Genomic DNA, 20,894 nt, shown 5'->3' with positions numbered 1-20,894 from the left:
GTTTAACGTAGTCTTAATCGAAAGCACACAACTGTTTATTTTGGTTTAGATACCAAAATGACCTGTTGTGGATTTCCATTTCCTACATTTAGAAATTTCCCTTTTGGTCTTCTTTTGCTCATCACCCTTACATGATATTGAATTTCAACGGCAATGAACAAGGTCTAAAATCACCAGTGCTGCCAATACAGTAATACAAAATACACTACTGCTTTCATATTACACACAAAATAAACTCCAATTTCAAATAGCTTCAGCATGAAGGAGAACTGGTCAGAATACAAAACTGACAGGAACCTAGCCAAAATAAAGTTTCTTTTTCCAACACATAATGTTTTAGAATAAATGTAAATATGCCACAATGATGACCAGCATTCGTACAACAATTACAATGCATCAAAACTATGAGCACAATTTTGACTAATGTAGAACAGGGAGGATGCTGCACTTTCCGAGATGATCCAAACTTTAATACAAAGATGTTAAATCAAGACACATTTGCTTGCTCAGATTAATTTAAGCAATCCCATGACATCACTGCATATAGTAATCGATTTATTGCTTGTGGGACCTTGTTGTCCACAAAATGGCCAGACATAATTGTATGTTACAAACAGTAATCAATAATTAATTGGTCAAAAATACAAAGGCATTAAAATCAAGGCATGAAACATTAATTAATTGCCAGTTCATTAGCACAAAACTTGTGTGACAACGTCAATGCAATGTATTTTACATGAGATCTCTGCCCTCAAACCTTACTGCAAAATTTCACAATGCCCAAGATCCAGGGGCTGTTTAGCTCACTGGGCTAAATCGCTGGCTTTGAAAGCAGACCAGGGCAAGCCAGCAGCACAATTCAATTCCCGTAACAGCCTCCCCGAACAGGCGCCGGAATGTGGTGACTAGGGGCTTTTCACAGTAACTTCATTTGAAGCCTACTCGTGACAATAAGCGATTTTCATTTCATTAGCTGTACTTTTCCTTTTCAAGTTAAGTTCTTTTGCTAAAACGTTTAGCCACAAACTAAAACTCGTTCTTTCAAAACACTATCAAAGTTCCCTACATTGTTTCAGCTCATATTATGTGACCAGTTCAATGTACAGATTAGCTCTAGAGTATGGAGTTTTGGTCCCATGTGCATCCAGTCAAATCCCTTCGATACCGTTCAACTGGTGCCCAGCATAACGTGGGTCTGGCTTCTTCCTATTCAACAGCACAACGTGCAGATTTCATCCACCAGACTACAAATCCCAGCACTGCCTTCATAAATAGGAGGGGGGAGGGGGTGAGAGAGAGACCGAGAAAAGGATTGGGTGGGTTCAACTCCCTTGTGGACTTTGCCACTCTGCAGACGTTGTGAATGTTAATAAATGCAGGATCGCTGCACGGAGAACATCTGACACATGCTCACCAAGTGCAGAGGGACGGGGAGGGAAGCCAACAGCTCCGTTATACCGATGGATTAAAAATCCCACCGTGCAGGACACTACGGATTCTGCTCCTTTTGGCAGCCTCCCGGCAGAAAGCCTGATCCCATCCCATTCAAAGTGTAGGGACATGCTGTGGGGAACGAGGGGGGGGAGCCCGGCGCGGCCTACACAGCAGTGACTCACCCCCCCACCACCGCCCAATCGTTCCTCCACAGCCGCCTCTTAGTAATAACCACCCAGTGCGGGGCCTCAGTGGCTGGTTGACGGGTTCGGGTTTGATGATGAGAGGGGATCCCGGGACTCCACGAAACGGGGTTTGGAGGGGACCCTTACCTGTGATCAGATGCAGCAGCACCACCGCCGCCGCCAGGCTGATCCCGTCATTAAATCCAGGGCGCGATGGCCCCTCCACCACCGCCAAGCAGCCCGCTCCCGCCCGCGCTGCTCAAGTGTGGGCCCTGCGCGCCTTTGCCCTGTTTTATTTCCTTCCCCCAGCCCTCCCGGCGGCGGCAGCAGCAACAGCCCCTCCACACACACTCCACTCACTCTCCCGCTCCTTTTACTTTAACGTCAGCGCCATTTCCCAGCTGGGGCCTGCGCACTCCCCTCCCCCCCTCAACCCGTCCCAATTCTCGCCTGACGTCAGACTCTCGCGGGAGGCGCACGGCCGGGAGCGCGAATCCCGCTCGCATTCAAACACCAGCCGTTAGGTCACGCCCCGCTATAAAAACCCGGGCCGGCAGGCGAGAAGCGACAACCCAGCCTTCTTCTGGGCGCAGGCAATCAGAAGTGGAGAGAGCGTAAGTTCCCTCGGCCGGCGGCGAGGAAACGTTTCCGCAAGCCTTTGCCAATGTGTTTTTTTTTAATTGGGCATTTTAAACATAGAACGCTTCATGAGTGTTTACCTTACCCAATATTTGTAGGATTATAAGACATAGGAGCACAATTAAAACATTGAGTCTATGGAGTCTGCTCCTTCATTCAATCATGGCTGGTATGTCTCCTGCCTTTTGCCCATGATCCCTGATCCCCTTGTTAATCAAGAGCACCAGATTTGTGCTTGAGGTGTTGTTACCTACAGGGCTACAGACCACAAGATGGGAGGTGGCATTAGACAGAATAGCTCTTTCTCAGAACATAAGAACTAGGAGCAGGCAATTTAGCCACCATTCAATATGATCATGGCTGATCTCATCCTGGCTGCAACTCCCATCGTTCTGCGCATCCTCTAACCCATCAATTCATTACACATCTGTCTCACTCCTCCTTAAATTTCACTGTCCCAGCATCCACCACACTCTGGAATAGTGAATTCCACAGATTCACGACCCTTTGGGAGAAGTAGTTTCTCCTCATCTGTTTTAAATTTGCTACCCCTTTTCTGAGACTGACCTCCAGTTCTAAAATGCCCCACAAGAGGAAGCATCTCCTGCCTTCTCAACTATCCATCTGTTTTGAAGATACTCAGTGACTTGGCCTCCACAGCCTTCTTATAATAATAATCTTTATTGTCACAAGTAGGCTTACATTAACACTGCAATGAAGTTACTGTGAAAAGCCTCTAGTCGCCACACACTGGCATCTGTTTCGGTACACAGAGGGAGAATTCAGAATGTCCAAATTACCTAACAGCACATCTTTCCTCCTTTGGGAGGAAACCGGAGCACTCTGAGGAAACGCACACAGACAAAGGGAGAACGTGCAGACTCTGCACAGACAATAACCCAGACCGGGAATCGAAACTGGGACTCTGGTGCTGTGAAGCAGCAGTGCTAACCACTGCGCTGCCGTGCTCTGCAGGAATGAGTTCACGCAGACATGGGGAGAAAATACAAACTCCACACAAACAATCACCTAAAGCTGGAATTGAACCCAGGTCCCTGGATCTGTGCCGCCTCTTTAGTCGGATCTATTTTTTTTTTAATGTTTTTTTTTCTTTTAATTGAATCCAACTACCAATCTTGGGATTTGAACGCACCTGTCTTGGATTCTGAGTCTGATAACATAACTATCATCTCCTTGCTTGTAATATTAACAAGAGAAACTAAATGTTATAACAGAAAATATTGTAATACTGAAAATCAGAAATTAATATACTATCTGCATGCAGGCAGATCAGCCAATATTTGGAAAGAGGAATAGATACTGATGGGCCCACTTCATTTTTCAAGCTTTTGCAGCTATTGCTTCAACAGAAATTTAGTTTTGAAGAATAAAAAGAAAGAAGCAGTTTAATGTGCTTGAGGTGAGATCTACTAGTTGCATTATGCCTTAAAAGCAGCGTGGCGCAATGCGACCGGGAGATCCCTCTTCCGGGATCTACCCGTCTCGCCACGCCTCACGAGATCTAGCGAGATGTCGCGATGTGAATCCCACCCATTGTTGGCAGGGTCACGTTCTGGCAAATCTGAATTCCTGAAAGCTCTGCTGCTGATGGTGTGAACGAATGAAGATTTCCCAAAAGTGAGTGGGTACCTGCAGGCGGTTACAATGATAGAGTGCAGTGAGGCCATAAAGGTATTTTAAAGAGGATTTTAAATTTGAGACATTAAGGTGTGGAGCCAAAGTAGGTGGGCGCGATTCTCAGGCTTTGTTGTGGTCTTGCTTGAGCGAAACAAGACAGGCAAATAGCGGGAGAGGCTGAAAACAAGAAGCTTGCCAGGTGCCAAACACTTTGTGGTGCAGCTAGCCCACTTCCACAGGTGAATTCGGGATCTCGCCGTAGCGTGGCGAGAAGCCAATTATCACCACTTAAGCCCTATTTCCATACAATTGGCGGGAGCCGCCCCATATCCTATGGCCTCCCATCATTCATCGGCTTCACCAGCAAGTGGTCACACTGGCGCCGATTAGTTCTCCTGAAAAACGTGAACCTGGTGGAAGGGCTTCTGTGGTGAGCAGAGTAGCCACCTTTGCTCACAGGCAAACTGCACTTGCTGTCCCAGTGCTCGGTGGAGGGTCATCGGCTGGAGGGGAGGGGCACTCCACAGGGGTGTGCTGCCATGGGAGGATGGGGTGGCATGGTGGGGATGGACAACTGCACGCGACACTGCAATCCCAACCCCTGGATCGTGTGTATCCGTCCTGGGAGCAGTCCCTGACCATTTGCCCCACCGCCCATCCATAACACCCACTGACTGCCGAGGCCGCTGGCCGTGAGGCTGACGGCTATTGCTAACAGGGAATTGGCAATAATGGTTAAGTCAGAGTTGCCAACTAGCAGATTCTCCGTATTTTATACGGAAAATCCGTTCAAATACGGAAGTATGCTTTCTCTCATTGCAATATGAACAAGCCTCCTCCCGAAACGCATTATTTGGTTTCCTTGCCGACAGGGCCTGGCGCAGAGGCCCCGCCCCTTCTCTCCGCCCCATGCACCTCAATGCCTCATTAACAGTGTCTGCGTGTCCGACACGCATGTGCTGTTAGTGGGTGGAGAGAAGGGGGCAGGGTCTCTGCGGGTCCTGTTGCCAAGGAAACCAATATGCACCTCAATGCCTCGTGTGAGACCGCACGCGGTCTCTGAGATATCAAGGTGCCTGGATTTTATTGGGATAAAAAAATCACGTTGAGGGAGGGTGGACTACAGTAAGTAGACTCAACATGAGCTCTATCACTGATCTTTGTAGAGCACTGCTGTGTATTTAAAGAAAGTGCTGGAAATACTCAGGACAGGCAGCATCAATGGGGAGAGAAGCAGAGTTAACATTTCAGAATTGTCGAATGGTCATTGATCTGAAATTTTAACTCTACTTCCCTCTTTCTGAACTGATGGAGTACAGGTGATAATACATTGCACATTATTAAGTTTCAGCAGTATTCAGTTCATAAATCTTTGTTTTACTTGTGGAAACTACCCTTTTTGCTGTGAGCATGAAACAAAAATGCTAAAAAAGTAAACCTGAATCATCATGTATCTATTTAACCATACCTTCTACTTTTTGTGACCATTCTTTTCTTTGTGCTCTTTTACCTTTACTATCATAAACACTACATGGAACATTAAATCTAATGGTGCTACTTCATGACAATATTTTTTGAAAGAAAACAATGCACTGGATTCCTTTTGTCTATATACAATTTCTTATAATTCAATTAAATATATCAAGCGTTCAGGACAATTTAGAACTTCATGCAAAAAGGCGAATGTTTTGCTCACATTTTTCATTTTAGAATTACTGAATGTTTGAAACTTAATTTGGAAACACCCACTCATGATGATGTACATGTATGAAGCATTGGATTTGTGTTTTAGATTTGTGCAATAAAGGTATAAAGCTATACTTCAGATTGGCATTTTACCTTTGAAATAAAAATCCGGATTTTACTGCCAAAATACTGATTTTTGGTGTCTGGAATACTGATTTCTGTTGGCAACTCTGTTAAGTGAGCACTTCACACAACCCAAGTGGATTCCTGTGGATGGGCGGGGCATGTAGCATGTAGAAGTCATTGCCTAGCATCCCAGTCAGACCGTGATGCCTGGACACTCTTGTGCCTGAACACTACAGGAGGCAACACCACACACGCAGTAGCCGAGATCCGAACACCCAGTGGAAGGGCTCCAGCACAGGGTACATGTTCACGGCTGGAAGGTGGGTGAGTGCAACGGAGAGGGGACCAGCACCCGGTCCAGGTGACATTATGAACGGGTGTTCAGGGTACAGGGTTTGGGGTCCAGCGAGGGGATCCCTGCTGAGGCCGGGTGTGTGTGGGCAGGAGGTTCCGGGGGAGGGGGGGATTAATGGGGGAATGGAGAGTCCCGGGGTGGGAGCCACCGATAAAAGCCAGCGATTTAGTGCTATGGCAGGGATTTCGGACCCAGCAGAACTTGCCCTAGTGGTGCTGCTGCTAGGCCGGGCAACCAAACGCCAGAGACGGCAGCAACAGCGTCTGCAGATGCTTGAGGCTGCCGCCCATGTGCCGGACTCCGCCCCACCCCCTGAGGACCTGGCCACCCATCAGGCCAGGGAGAGACCCAGAGGGAGAGTCCCACGGTGGCCCAGGGTGTACAGTCGTCGCTGGTCATTCTAACAGATGATGGACAGTGCGTGCCACAGAAGGCTCCGCCTCAACAAGGAGACAGTGCGGCACCTGTGCCAAGTCCTTGTGGACTGGGCACCACATGGAGGAAGAGGACACCCACTCTCGGTAGCTGTCAAGGTCACTGCAGCTCTGAACTTTTACGCTTCAGGATCATTCCAGGGTTCTAGTGGGGACCTATGTGACATCTCGCAGGTCACAGCCCACAGATGCATCCGACAGGTCATGGTGCCCTGTTTTCCTGGGCGGAAAACTATATCTACTTTAACATGGACCAAGCCCAACAGGCTGCCCGGGTAACGAAATCTCTGCCATCGGTGGGATGCCTCTGGTCCAGATGGTAGTGGATGGAACACTGGGCCATCTGGGAGTGCCCTACATTAACAGAAAGAGGTTCCAGTCCCAGAACGTACAGATTGTGGTGACCACCACATGAAAATCATGCATGTGTTTTCTTGGTTCCCGGGGAGTGTACCGACAGCCACATCCTGGGACAGTCGGTCATCCCTGGTCTCTTCAAGGGCCACCCCAGGATGGGCGGCTGGTTCTTGAGGGATAAGGGTTACCTGCTGAGGAGCTGGCTAATTACACCAGTACGGAGACTGAAGCAGAGACCCGGTACAATGAGCCCCATGTGGACAACCGGGCTGTCATTGAGCGGTGCATCGAACTCAATGCGGTTCTGATGCCTCAACTGCTCCATTGGTGCACTGCAGTAATCACCCTGCACGGAGGGCCGCCCGCTTTGTGGAGGTCTGCTGTGTCCTCCACAACTTTGCACAGCAATGGGGCGACGAAATGGAGGACGGTGATAAAGAACATGTGGCTACCTTTGAGGAGGGATCAGCAGGGGCTGGAGGATGATCCCAGGGTGGAACCGGAGGAGGCTGCAGAACAGGCAGTCGCAGCAAGGATCCGGCAAGACCGGAGGGCCAAAGAGGCCCTCATATTCACCCGATTCACATAGGACGTGACCTGGTCCGTCGTCGATACCTTACCCACCCTCATCTCCCACCCTCCCCAGGGTATGTGTTACATTACTCTAGGGGGCTGCGACTGTGTTGACACTGTCAGCAGGCCGCTGTGCAGGGCAGGGGTGATAACCCGCCGGTACTCCTCAATCTATGCCATTGTCTGACCCCTGCGTATCTGCTGAGTGCTTGCAAGGGAGTTGGGGGATGCCTGGAAAGATGGGCCAAGGGTTTGGAGGTCAGCCCGCACTGCAGAAGAAAGCGATCATACTGGTTGTGCTCAAGGGTTTTTAATGTGTAATACAATTCCCCACTTTCCTACAGGTGCCACCCCACTCTCCCCCTCTCCCAGTGTCCTCAGTGATCCTTAATGTGTTTGGTCTGGCTAGCTCTTTCTCTGCATCTAGGTGTCTTACCAGAATGCACATCTGAGGTGGAGGCTGCCAGCTGCTTAACTCGTCCCGTGGCCTTCGATGCCACTGGTGGGCGTCCTATGGGGCCGGAGGGCCCTGTGCACTGTCGATGCACAGCCATGCTGCCCTGTCCCATGTGCTGACCTCGAGACACGTTCTTATCAGAGGGGGGGAAGCTAGTGGTCACCATCGTCACTCCATGCGACGGGTCCGGGTTGACACCCAGCTCCCTTTCTCCCGGTTGGGCCCAGGGTTCACCTTGGGATGGAGGGCAGCTGGTTCGGGCCCCTGCATCACCTGGCTCTGCCAGCCCTGGCGGTTTCCCGATGTCTGCACCAAGGCGTCGGCGTCCTTGGCGATGCTTCTCAGTGATTGGGCTATGCTCTTCAGTGACTCGGCAATGCCCACCTGCGACTGGGACAAGCTTCGCAGTGCCTGAGCCATTCCCATCTGAGAGTGGGACATGTCCCGCAGCACCTCATCAAAGTCAGCCTGATACTGGGTAACATCTCCCAGTGAGTCGGGCAGTCTGCCGAGACCCTCAGCAATGGCCATCACCGACTGCACGCCACTGTGGACCCCCTTCACTTATGGTGCTGATGTCATGCACCAGGCTCTCCACTGCGTTTGCCACCCTCGCAGCCATTGCCGGCAAGATCTCCTGTGCCCGTAGCCTCTGGGATCCCTTCAATTGGCTATGGACCTGCTGGAGTGTCACTGACATCTCCCTCTGAATGTCCAGACTGTACCCTACCATCTCTATCAGCTTCAAGTAATCCAGCACCAGAGGCTCAGCATCAAGCTGGGCCCAGGTGGGTCCTGGGATCCAGCAGACCTCTGACTGCTGTCTCGCATGAGGGTTCCTGCATCCACCTGATTTACATCAGCAGCTGTGTGGGTGCTCACCAGATTGTGCCTGGCCACTAACGTTCCCAGCGAGGTGTGTGGATCTGCGCTGGTGCATGGTGGAGATGACAGCTGCGACGCATCGATCGTGTCTTCCTCGGAACTGTCCTCCGAGGTGTTCTCATGGGAGGCTGGAGAGGAGGCCACCCGGGATGGGCTTTCACCATCGGCTGGAGGGTCTGTGCGAGGGATGGGTCAGTCAGTAAGGCATTAACAAGTCATGTTTGACAGGTCCTCCAGGTGGGGCCTGGTGGTTCCTGTGGTAGTCACCACTGTTGTATATATCACATACGAGATGTAATACGGTAAGGCTCCTGTACTACTGGTACGGGGGTAGATCCCTGCCTGCTGGCTCCGCCCAGTAGGCAGAGTATAAATGTGTGTGCTCACCGAACTGCAGCCATTTCGGCAGCAGCTGAGGCCACACATCTCAGCTTAATAAAGCCTCGATTACTCTCTACTCTCGTCTCGTCGTAATTGATAGTGCATCAATTTATTAAGCTGAGATTTTACAATGATGGACATCCGCATCAAGCTGGATCACCTGCAGCTGCACCCTCAAGCAGACAACGCCAAGTCGGCCTTCGCACATTGGCTAGGTTGCTTTGAAGCATACATCTGATCTGCGACTGAACCACCCTCAGAGGCACAGAAGCTCCAGATCCTGTATACATGGCTGAGCTCCGATATCTTTCACCTCATCCTGGAAGCGCCTACCCTCGCTGAGGCCATGGCGCTACTGGAGAACTACACCCAGCAGACCAACAAAATCTACATCAGACACCTCCTGTCCATGTGGCATCAACTCCCCGGTGAGTCTGGAAGATTTCTGGCGTGCCTTGCATGCCCTGGCGACGGACTGTGATTTTGCCAGGCCATTTTGGCCATTGAACATTCCCAACTCCTAATTAAGGACACTTTCGTTATGGGCATAGGGTCAGCGTACATCCGCCGGCGCCCCTTAGAAGGGGCTACCCTCGACCTCGCGGCGACCAATAAACTCGCGATCTCATAGCAGTTGCCTCCCGTAATGTACAAGCGTACGCCCCCGACTGGACGGCGCCCCCCCTCCTGGACATCATGGACTCCGCCAGCAACCACCCCCAGCCAACCGCAAGCCTGCGCCGCGCGGCAGCCAGCCAACCCCAGGGGGACCCAAGTGCTACTTCTGCGGACAGACAAAGCACCCCGGCACGCTGCCCGGCGCGGAGCACACTCTGCTAAGCCTGCAGGAAGAAAGGACATTTCGCTGCTGTGTGCGATTTGCGCTGTAACCAGGCCCAGTGTTCCTGCACCCCCCACGTGTGACCCGTGGGCGCCGCCATCTTCCTTGCCTCAGACCACGTGCGGCCCGTGGGCGCCGCCATCTTGCTTGCCTCAGCACACGTGCGGCCCGTGGGCGCGCCATCTTCCCCCCATCAGGCCTTGTGCGGCCTGTGGGCACCGCCATCTTCCCCGCCTCAGGACCCCTGCTCGTCAGGCACTTCATCGGGCCGCTCATCGCCTGCAACCACCGCTGACCAGCCAGGGGCCTTCCAACACCAGCTACAGCTCGCCTCCATCACGATCGACCAGTCCCGGCCGCACAACCTCGCAACCGCGTCGACGACAGTAAAGGTCGATGGGCACAAGACATCATGCCTTCTTGACTCCAGGAGCACAGAGCTTCATCCACCCTGATACGGTAAGGCGCTGCTCCCTCACGGTACACCCCATTAACCAGAGAATCTCTCTGGCCCCTGGATCTCCACTGCCACCCTCACCATCCAGAGCGTAGAGTTCAGCGATTTCCGGCTCTATGTCCTCCCCAACCTCTGCGCTGCCTTGCTACTCGGCCTGGACTTCCAGTGCAACCTCCAAAGTCTGACCCTGAAATTTGGCGGGCCCCTACCACCCCTTACTGTATGCGGTCTCACGACCCTTAAGGTCGACCTGCCTTCTCTGTTTGCAAACCTCACCCCGGATTGCAAACCCGTCGCCACCAGGAGCAGACGGTACAGTGCCCTGGACAGGATCTTCATCAGGTCTGAGGTCCAACGGCTGCTGCGGGAAGGCGTCATCAAGGCCCGCAACAGCCCGTGGAGACCCCAGACCATCAATCAGTACACGCAGCTCGACATGTACCCCCTCCCACGCATATCTGATATGGTCAATCAGATTGCACAGTACCGGGTCTTCTCGACAGTGGACCTGAAATCTGCCTACCACTAGCTCCCCATTCGCAAGGCGGACCGCCCATACACCGCGTTTGAAGCGGACGGCCGCCGTTACCACTTCCTTAGGGTTCCCTTCGGCGTCTTCACTAATGGGGTCCCGGTCTTCCAACGGGAGATGGACCGAATGATTGACCGGTACGGACTGCGGGCCACCTTCCCGTACCTGGATAACATCACCATCTGCGGCCACGACCAGCAGGACCACGACGCTAACCTTTCCAAATTCCTCCACACCGCCAAACTCCTCAACCTAACGTACAACAAGGAGAAGTGCGTGTTCAGCACTAACCGATTAGCCATCCTCGGCTATGTGGTGCAAAATGGAGTTCTAGGGCCCGACCACGATCGCATGCGCCCCCTCATGGAACTCCCCCTCCCCCACTGCCCCAAGACCCTGAAACGATGCCTGGGGTTCTTCTTGTACTACGCCCAGTGGGTCCCAAACTATGCAGACAAGGCCCGCCCACTCATTCACGCCACTGTTTTCCCACTGACGGCCGAGGATCACCAGGCCTTCAACCGTATCAAGGCCGACATCGCCACGGCCACGATGCACGCGGTCGACGAGACGTTCCCCTTCCAAGTCGAGAGTGATGCTTCAGAGGTCGCTCTGGCCGCCACCCTCAACCAGGCAGGCAGGCCGTGGCATTCTTTTCACGCACCCTCCATGCCTCCGAAATTCGGCACTCATCCGTCAAGAAGAAGGCCCAAGCCATTGTAGAAGCTGTGCGGCATTGGAGGCATTACCTGGCCGGCAGGAGATTCACTCTCCTCACTGACCAACGGTTGGTTGCCTTCATGTTCAATAACACACTACGGGGCAAGATAAAAAATGATAAAATCTTGAGGTGGATGACCGAGCTCACCACCTATAATTACGAGATTTTGTATTGCCACAGTAAGCTCAACGAGCCCCCAGATGCCCTATCCCGAGGTACATGTGCCAGCGCACAAGTGGACCGACTCCGGACTCTACACAATGCTTTCTGTCACCCAGGGGTCACCTGGTTCTTTCACTTCATGAAGGCCCGCAATCTGCCCTACTCCATTGAGGAGGTAAGGACTATCACCAGAGACTGCCAGGTCTGTGCGGAGTGCAAACCGTACTTCTACCGGCCAGACCGCGCGCATCTAGCGAAGGCCTCCCACTCCTTTGAACGCCTCAACGTGGATTTCAAAGGACCCCTCCCCTCCACCGACCGAAACACTTCCTTCCTGAACGTGGTCGACGAATCCTCCAGATTTCCCTTCGCCGTCCCATGCCCCGATATGACGTCTGCCACCATCATCAAAGCCCTCAACACCGTCTTCGCCCTGTTCGGTTTCCCCGTCTACATCCACAGCGACCGGGGATCCTCATTTATGAGCGATGAGCTGCGTCAGTACCTGCTCAGCAAGGGCATCGCCTTGAGCAGGCCGACCAGCTACAACCCCCGGAGAAACGGGCAGGTGGAGAGGGAGAACGGGACGGTCTGGAAGGCCGTCCAGCTGGCCCTACGGTCCAAAAATCTCCCGGTCTCCCGTTGGCAGGAGGTCCTCACCGACGCCCTTCACTCCATCCGGTCGCTACTTTGCACTGCAACTAATATAACCTCACATGAGCGTCTCCTTGCCTTCCCCAGGAAGTCCACCTCCGGGGTTTCGCTCCCAACGTGGCTGGCAGCTCTAGGACCCGTTCTCCTCCGCAAGCACGTGCGGCTCCACAAGGCGGACCCGTTGGTCGAGAGGGTACAGCTACTCCATGCAAACCCGCAGGGCGTACCCCGACCGGCGCCAATACACAGTCTCCCTCGGGGACCTGGCACCAGCTGGGTCACCCCCCCCCCCCCCCCGCCTCGGCGCCACCCTTCCTCCCCCAGCGTACCTCACCACAACCCCCGCTCCAGGACGATCCGTCCTCCCCTTGGTCCGACCCGGGGATGAAGATAAGGTCTACACGCTCCCGGAGTCACCAGCGACCGAGCCGACGCCTGCACGCCACCAGGACTGTGGAGCTCACGACGGAGGATCAAGGCACCTGATTGGATGAATTCGTGAACCTTTTGCGAATTGGTAAATATTTTTCCACCACCCCCGCTGGACTCTTTTTTAACAGGGGGTGAATGTGGTAGTCACCACTGTTGTATATATCACATACGAGATGTAATACGGTATGGCTCCTGTACTACAGGTACGGGGGTAGATCCCTGCCTGCTGGCTCCGCCCAGTAGGCAGAGTATAAATGTGTGTGCTCGCCGAACTGCAGCCATTTCGGCAGCAGCTGCAGGAGGCCACACATCTCAGCTTAATAAAGCCTCGATTACTCTCTACTCTCGTCTCGTCGTAAATGATAGTGCATCAGTTCCTGAACCTCCACATTGGTGACAGCTCTGTCCTTGGCTTCCCCCATTCCTTGAAGATGGCGAGGATTCTTAAGTCCGGCATCCTTCCGCCAGCCTGGGCCCTCTCCTGACGGTTCTGCGAGTGCTTCTCATGTGGAGTGTCATGTGAGAGTACCTTTAAGAAATGGATTCCCGTACCAGCCTCCCCGGACAGGCGCCGGAATGTGGCGACTAGGGGCTTTTCACAGTAACTTCATTGAAGCCTACTCGTGACAATAAGCGATTTTCATTTTCATTTTCATGTTTAAGCAATGTACCTTTAAGAAATGGAGCAGCTCATATTACTGAAGTGATGTCAGAGGGTGGTGGAGCTGAGCTCACTTCTGCTTTTAGTTTCAGTTTGAGAGAGCAGCTGAAAAGTGCCTGGCTGGTTTGCTGTGAGCCGTTTCAAAGGAGAAAGCCAGTTTTGAGGAAAAGAGCTTGGGTGTGTCTGTGTAAGCAGTGAGCTGGATCTGCGGTGATCTCTGCCATGAAAGACTATCTCTGAATCAGTTGGGTGATTTAAACTCATAATAGTAATGTCTTTAACCTGATATGTTTCTGTTTAAAGGTGTTAAGTCTTTTGGAGGTTTGAAGGAACATTTTGAGGGATTATTTAGTGTTGTATTATTTTTGGGGTTATCTTTGAAGTAAGGGGTGTTAAGGGATCCAATGTTTATTTCGAAAGGTTAAGTTGAAATCATGGAATAAACATTGTTTTGTGTTTAAAAACCCACGTGTCCATAATTGAAATACCACACCTGGAGACCAAGCCGTGTGCTTCAAAAGCAACAGTACATTAAAGGGAGAGGTTGGTTGAACTCCATGATACATTTTGGGGTTCTAAAAACGCCGCTCCCATAACAGGAGATACAGTGCATCATTAACCACACTCCTGATTCTCAGTGGTGAGAAGGAAGGGTTGGGGCAGGTGTTGAAGGGAAGGGGTGGTGAGGGGAGGGTTGTGTGCCACATGGAGAATTGGGGTGGGGGGATGCTCACTTGAAGGCGGTAGGGTGCATTGGTGTCTATCACCCGTATTGCCTGGAGGTCAGTCCTCCTGGTCATGTTTCCAGAGTTTATAGCTGCCGCCATCTCATCCCTGGCAGCGCTGGTCCTCCGGGACCTCGGGGGAACAGGACATCCCTCCTGGCCTCCACCGTGTCTAGGAGCCTGGCCAGTTCTGCATCACCGAATCTTGGGGCCAGTCTTCTCGACGCCATGGTTGCGAGCTGACTAGGGTTGGCCATGCAAGAGTTGTTTAAGTGCTGCTTGACCTTGCTAGCGGTTTGGGGGGGGAGGGGGGGGGGGGGGGGGGGGGGCTGGCATGCGTGGTCCCGGTGAATCAGCTCGTGAGCCTTTATTTGTGACAAGAAGCACGTGGGGCCTTGTTAGGTGGACCAATTAATTGAATAGCATTGTTGGCATCGCTGGGCCGAGTGCCGGGAAGCTCACAGCAGTTTCCCCTTGACACCATACTTAGAAATCTTTCTGGAGAATCACGGCCAGTAAGTTGAGGATGGAGTTAGGAACATTGGAATTAGGAGCTGAAGTAGACAATTCAGCCCCTCAAGCCTGCTCTGCCATTCAATCAGATCATGGCTAATCTCCTGTTCCTGGTCTCAAATTCACCTCCCTACCTGCTCCTGTCCCCCATATCCCTTTTACCCACTTTTTAAATCAGAAATATATCCATCTCCTTCTTGAAACCATTTAATGACTTAGATTCCACTGCACTATGGGGCAGCGAGTTCCATAAATTCATCACCCTCTGCGAGAAGCGGTTGCTTCTCATCTCGGTTCTAAAATCTACCACCTCTCAACCTATATCTGTGACCTGGGTTGATTGGCAAGCAGGACTTGGTGGAAGACTGTGTACATGAAGCAGATACAAATTATGGTGGGCGTTAAAGAAAGCAAGTGGGAAGCAGTTCAGGTTGTTAGCAACCATGTTCATTGTAAGCTATTGAGGAGAAGGATGGAATCATTAGTAAAAAAAGGAATTTTATAGCAAGAACCAAAGACAATTTTTGATCTTCCCATTATTGAACCAGAGGAAGTTGCCCACTGAAGAATTGATGCCTAATGGCATTGAGAGTGTAAGATATTTGGTGTATCTGATTTTTGTTTAAAAATTTATTCATGCGATATGGGCATCTCTGGCTCGACCAGTATTTATACACTTGAAACAATGGTGGTGTACTGCCTTTGTGTGTGGTCCATGTGTTGTAGGAACACCCACAATGCAGTTAGAAAGGAAGTTCCAGTATTTTGACCCAGCAACAGTGAAGGAACAGCAATATAGCTCCAAGTCAGGATCAGGATGGATGCGGCTTTGAGGAGAACTTTCAGGTGGCGCTATTCCCATGCATCGGCTGCCTTGTCCTTCTAGGTATGGTTTTGGAAGGTGTTGCCAAAGGAGCCTTGATGAGTTGCTACGGCGCATCTTGTAGACAATAGACACTGCTGCCATTAGAGGTAGAGGGGATAAATGTTGAAGATGGTGGATGGGTTGCAATCAAGTAGGCTGCTAAGTCCTGGATAGTGTCAAGCTTCTAGAGAGTTGTTGGAGCTGCACTCACCCAGGCAAGTGGAGAGTATTCCATCACACTGCTGACTTGTGGCTTGTAGATGGTGCCAACACACTTCTGACTTGTGCCTTGCAGATGGTGGACAGACAGGCTCTGTGGAGTCGAGAGGTGAATTACTCCCTGCAAAATTCACAGCCTCTCACCCCCTCTTGTAGTGTCATGTGAGAGTACCTTTAAGAAATGGCTGTTTAAGAAATGTACCTTTAAGAAATGGGTGTTAATTACTGCAGTGATGTCAGAGTGTGGGTGGAGCTGGGCTGTCTGTCCGCTTTTTACTTTCATTTTAGGCTGTTTGTTGCAGGGTGTGTTTTAGTTTCGTTTTCCGTGTTGCACCTGAAGCCAGACAAAGCAGGTGTATTGTTGTTCTCTCTGCCATGAAAAGACTATCTCTTGATCATTTGGTGAATTCAGAATTATAAATGTTCTCAGTAGTGAATGTAAACCTAATGTGCTTCTGTTAAAAGGTGTTTCTTTTGTTTTCTGGATGTTGTTTGGGAAGTTATTAAGGGTTACTTAGTGTTGTATTCTTTGTGGGTTGTATTTGAATTGATGGTTGCTAAGATGTTCACTGAACGTTATAAAAGGTTAACTTGAGTTCATAGAATAAACATTGTTTTGCTTTAAAAAGTACTTTTCGACTTCTGCTGTACCACACCTATAGAGTGGGCCGTGTGCTCCCCATACCACAGTCTGTTAAAAGTTGTGGGTCAGGTGAACTCCATGATACACTTTGGGGTTCTCTAAACCCTGGCCCATAACAGTAGCCACAGTATTTATATAGCTGGTCCAATTCAGATTCTAGTCAATGGTAATCCCCAGGATGTTGATAGTGTGGAAATCAGTGATAGAATACCTTGCCACTTATCAGCCCAGGCCTGAATATTGCCAAGGTTTTGTCGCATAAGGACATGGACTGCTTCAGTATTTGAGGAGTAAAAAATGGCATTTTGCAATCATCAGTAAACATTGCTCCTATGTTTGTAGATGATGTCACTGAGGATCAGTATGTTAATGAGTGACTTTATGCTTGAATGACTTCACAAGTGTTGGTTTTGGGATGGGAAGAAATGAAATGTGCAGGCTAAATTTGGATAGGTAGCAGGGTGAAGAAAAAGAAAGATGGGAAGAAATAATTGCAGAAACAGAGGGGGGTCAAAGGATAGCGAGGATACAGTGAGTGGTTTAAAATTTGATAAAATCTATTAATTACTTGTTGCTTTAGTTGCCCACAGATCTCACAAACAAATGAGATAAATGACCAGTAATCAAGTTTGAAAGTACAGTTTTTGTCAACAGAGGATGTAATAATAGTGGTGGTTTGAAGCAAGGAGAGATTGTATCCAAGAAGAAGGAACATTCACCCACTTCAGCTGACATTGGAGCCAGGATGGGATGCTGGGTGAACAGGGATTAAGGGAGTGGGAGGTGAGGTGTCATGGAGAGAGCAAAGATAAAATGGGAGAGAAACTGCAGAGATTAGAGTTCAGGGAACGGGGAGCAATTAACCTCAATCTTGGTGATGAAGTCCATAAGTTCCTCTGCTTTTTGTCTGTGCGAGGTCTGTCAAACAGAAAATTATCAAAATTACCAGGCTATCTGTTTTTGGTTTAGGGATCAATGCTGGCCAGAATACCAGACAAACACTTATTGTGCTATTCGCCTTTTTACTTGAACAAGTAATGAAGACCTTGGTGTAACCTCACCTCAAAACAATGCAGTAATAGCTTGAATGGCATGCTCAATGGGGCTTAAACTCACAACAATAGCAATGTAATTAAAAGCCACCTTTAACGTACGAAAATGTCCCTCAGAGGAGCATTATAAAACAAAATGTGACTTCAAGTCACATTCAAGAGCTGTGGGGAGTGCGTTCCCCAAAATGTTTATGTTTTGTTACCCTTTGTATTAGTTTGGAATAAAATACATTAAAAAACAGTCACATTCAAGAGCACAAGGAAGAGGAATAGACCATATGGCCCTTTGAGCCTGCTTTGCTATTTAATAAGACCATGGCTAATTTTGAGCTTCAAGTCCACTTCCCTGCCCTTTCCTCTTATCCCTTAATTCCCCTGAGAGAACTAATATCCGTCTACTCCAGCTTTAAATGTTTTTAATAATGGTGTATCGATAAGCCTGAGGCAGAGATTTGCAAACATTCACAACCCTTCTGATTAACCCAATTTACTCAGCCTCTCATCATAGGATCTCAGGCCAGGAACCAATTTAATGAATCTTCACTCTACTGCCTTCAATGTAAGTATGTCTTTTCTTAAATGTAGAGACCAAAACTGCACACAGTACTCCTGGTGTGGTCTTACAAAAACCCTGCATAACTCTAGCAAGACTTCTTTAATTCTGTACTCCAATCCACTTGCAATGAAGGCCAACATGCTATTTGACTTCCTAATTGCTTGCTGGACTTGTTAACTTTTTGAGTTCCTTATACAAGCACACCCAAGACTCGCTTTGAACTTCCAATTCTTTCACTGTTTAAAAAAATTTAGCTGTTCTATTCTTTCAACCAAAGTGAATAACTTCACACTTCCCCACATTATACTCCATCTGCCATCTTGTTGGCCACTCACTTAACCTGTTTATATCTCTTTACAGCCTCTCTGACATCTTCCCAGAGCTGATCTTTCCTCTTAGCTTTGTATCATCAGCAAACTTAGATACTTTTCGTCAAGTCGCTAATATGGGGCACGATCCTTATGCCATGCTGCGCCAGAAAAGCCAGGAAACTCTGGCCCGATCATGCGCACGCATAAAATTCTAGTTTGGCACCTTAGCAGTGCTCCTGCCAGTTGGCAGCTCCACCTGGGCACCTATTTATGCTTATGTTTCCTATCCATGCTTTGTTGAAAACCTTATTGAAATCCAGGCACACTACATGTACTGGTTCCCTTTTATCTACCTTTACTAGCTACATCCTCAAAGAAATTCCCAATAGGTTTGTCAAGCAGTATTTTCCTATCGTAAAACCATGTTAACTTACTAACAGGATATAATAATAATCTTTATTGTCATAAGTAGGCTTACATTAACACTGCAATGAACTTGCGTGAAAATACTGTGCAAAGTATTAGGGCAGAAGATCAAAAGCTTGGTCAAAGATAAGAACGTTTTAAAGGAGGAAAGGGAGGTGGAGGCAGAGGTTTAGACTCTGGTGAGCCAAAAAAAACTTTGCTCTGAATATAAAATCATATTGAATAATTTTTAGATTCTGACTTCAAAAGACTGATCCAATCATCCAGAAACAAAACTTGCTGTTCCTTTTCAGCCATTCCCTGGATGATTTGATTCATAAATCCATTCAGCAGCTAGTTGTAAAATCATTGCATGTGTTAAATATTTGATCAAGCAGTTAGTACATTCAATCATTATGTAGCCATAATATTTGTATCTATTTAAACATATCAACTATTTTATCTCGCCTTTAGATATCTAATTAACATTATAACGTAAATGGGAAATGTAGGACACACTCAACAGGCCTGCCAGGACCTAGGGAAAGAGAAATGGAGTTAATAGAGCACAGTGGTTAACACTGTTGCTTCACAGCACCAGGGTCCCAGGTTCGATTGCCGCACTGTCTGTGTGAAGTCTGCATGTTCTCCCTGTGTCTGCGTGGGTTTCCTCCGGGTGCTCTGGTTTCCTCCCACAAGTCCCAAGAGACTTGCTGTTAGGTGAATTAAATATTCTGAATTCTCCCTCTGTGTACCCGAACAGGCGCCGGAGTGTTGCGACCTGGGGATTTTCACAATAACTTCATTGCAGTGTTAATGTAAGCCGGCTTGTCACAATAATAACTATTACAAGAGCAGAGTAGGGAGGCCTAAAAATTCTGGCAAAACAAAGGCTTCCGTGACAGAAGAAAGGAGATAAACAGATAGGATATGGAAAGGTGATACTCACTCTTGGAACACAACTGGGTTTTGATGATGCCTTCTGTTCACCTGAAGTGACAAATTTCAAGAGTTTTCCTCTCTAGTAGGCATTGCATTGTCCATATATGGTTACATTTGTGACCTTTACAATTCACCTAAATCATCACGTTTTAGGTAATTAAGTTAATGTTTAATGGGGATATCTTATGAACAAACCACAGGTCATTGAAGAGGCACAGCCAAAGGTCATTAATGTCCTCATCAAGATTTTGTTTCATAGGGTAGCATGGTGGTGCAGTGGTTAGCACCGTTGCCTCATGGCGCCGAGGTCCCAGATTCGATCCCGGCTCTGGGTCACTGACCGTGTAGAGTTTGCACATTACGTGGGTTTCGCCCCCACAATCCAAAGATATGCATGGTAGGTGGATTGGCCATGCTAAATTGTCCCTTAATTGGAAAAAATGAATTGGGTACTCTAAATTGCGTGATGCACCTTGGGGAATTTACAATAAATGTGCTAAAATATATATTGTTGTAATAGTAAATGCAGTTAAATCGCATGATACCAAATTTCTGAAAGTGATTCTCACATTACTTTTGAAGTCCATTCAATGTTGTGTAAGCAAATATGGCAAGCATTTTGTGCACAACCAAATCCCACCAATAGCAACAAAATATATCTTTTATCTATTTTAGCGCACTGGTTAAGGGAACTCCCTGCTCTTCCATGAATGGAATTACACAATCATACAAGTTTAACATAGATTATTGAGCTCATTATGCCTATTTGCAAAACTGCCCACAGCACCACTTCTTCTATAATGCCGTTACTTTCTCTACTTCAAAATGTTTATCTGGCTTTTTCTTCAAAATGCCTCAATTACTCCATGGGGCAAAGTAAAGTAATTTGATGTGCTTTTTTATTGGTCTCTCTAACTAGATTTACCCTTCTTCACACTCATTAAAATTCTTAATTTTAAAATCCTCTGTTAAATCTTCCTTGGCTTCTCTGTTCCAGTGAAAGTAGTCCTATCTTTCTCCTCATAATTAGTTTCTCATCCCTGGTTTCATCCT

The 20,894-nt window shown here is 48.9% G+C and overlaps 1 protein-coding gene across 4 annotated transcripts in view; it reads right to left on the bottom strand.

The window, feature by feature from the left end:
* ahctf1 (AT hook containing transcription factor 1) overlaps window positions 1–19,913 on the bottom strand; it is a 125,480-nt gene extending 105,567 nt beyond the window's left edge. For 2 of the 4 annotated variants that reach the window (XM_038815383.1, XM_038815405.1), the window contains exon 1: window positions 1,767–2,034. The gene's annotated coding sequence lies outside the window, so the exon portion shown is untranslated. Of the gene's footprint in view, window positions 1–1,766; window positions 2,035–17,439; window positions 17,469–19,848 lie in introns of those variants that run through there. The other 2 variants (XM_038815387.1, XM_038815392.1) reach the window with 2 other exon arrangements.
* Window positions 19,914–20,894: the final 981 nt, after the last annotated feature.

The sequence above is a fragment of the Scyliorhinus canicula genome, chromosome 1 (assembly GCF_902713615.1).
Source record: "Scyliorhinus canicula chromosome 1, sScyCan1.1, whole genome shotgun sequence".
Lineage (NCBI taxonomy): Eukaryota > Metazoa > Chordata > Chondrichthyes > Carcharhiniformes > Scyliorhinidae > Scyliorhinus > Scyliorhinus canicula.
This window is presented reverse-complemented; position numbering and strand designations above follow the sequence as displayed.